The sequence below is a fragment of the Octodon degus genome, unplaced genomic scaffold (genome assembly GCF_000260255.1).
Source record: "Octodon degus isolate 3935 unplaced genomic scaffold, OctDeg1.0 scaffold00017, whole genome shotgun sequence".
NCBI classification, from domain to species: Eukaryota; Metazoa; Chordata; class Mammalia; order Rodentia; family Octodontidae; genus Octodon; species Octodon degus.
In genome coordinates, this window is record NW_004524593.1 from 4,068,257 (window position 1) to 4,069,458 (window position 1,202).

A 1,202-nucleotide genomic window follows, 5' to 3' on the forward strand; every position below is an offset into this window, starting at 1 on the left:
CCCGCAGCCTCTCCAACATTTGTTGTTGGGTGATTTCTTTATGATAGCCATTCTTTCTGGGGTGAGATGATATCTCAATGTGGTTTTAATTTGCATTTCATGAATGGCTAGTGATGTGGATCCTTTTTTCATATATTTATTCGCTTCTTTAATTTCTTCCTCTGAGAAGCATGTGTTCATCTCCGATGCCCATTTCTGGATTGGGTCTTTAAATGTTGGGGCCCTGGTGTTTTTTAGTTCTTTATACATTCTAGAGAGCAGACCCTTGTCTGAGTACTTATTTGTCATCATTTTTTCCAAATTTGTAGGTTGCCTTTTCTCTTTGTTGGTAATTTCTTTTGACGTTAAAAATCTTCTCAGTAAGAGCAGGTCCCAGTAGTTAAGTCTTTCAACTATTACCCGTGCGATTTGATTTCTGTCCATGAACTCTTTGCCTACCCTTATGTCTTCAAGAGTTCCTCCTACTTTCTCTTCTAGGAGGTTTAGTGTCTCTGCTTTAATGTTTAGATCTTTAATGCATTTTGACTTTAATTTAGTGCATGGTAATAGACCTGGGTCAAGTTTGACTTTTCAGCATGTAGAGAGCCAGTTTTTCCAGCACCATTTGTTAAAGAGGCTGTCTTTCTTCCAGTGAATATGTTTGGACACTTTGTCAAAGATAAGGTGGCTGAGAGTGTCCGAAGGGACTTCAGTGTCTTCTAATGTATTCCATTGATCCTCATGGACCTGGACTTTTCTTTGCTGGTAGGTTTTTAATTACATCTTGTATTTCATTGGCTGTTATTGGGCTATTGAGAGTGCTTATATCTTGTCGATTTAGTTGTGGTAATTTGTACCCTTCTAGTAATCTGTCCATTATTCTGTGTGTTCTATTCTGTGAGAGTAAAGATTCTCAAAGTAGCTATTGATAATCTTCTGAATTTCCACTGAGTCTGTGGTAATTACACCCTTTTCATTTCTTATTGCCTGTATTTCAATTCTTTCTTTCCTCTGTTTAATGAGGTTAGCTAGGGGCTCATCGATTTTATTGCATCTTTCAAAGAACCAGCTTTTTGCTTTTTTAATTCTTTGAATTGTTTTCTTCCTCTCAATTGAATTAATTTCTTCCCTAATCTTTATGATTTCCTCCCATCTTTGGGCTCTGGGTTTGGTTTGCTCTTCCTTTTCTAGTTGTTGAAGGTGCAGCATTAGGGTGTTTATTT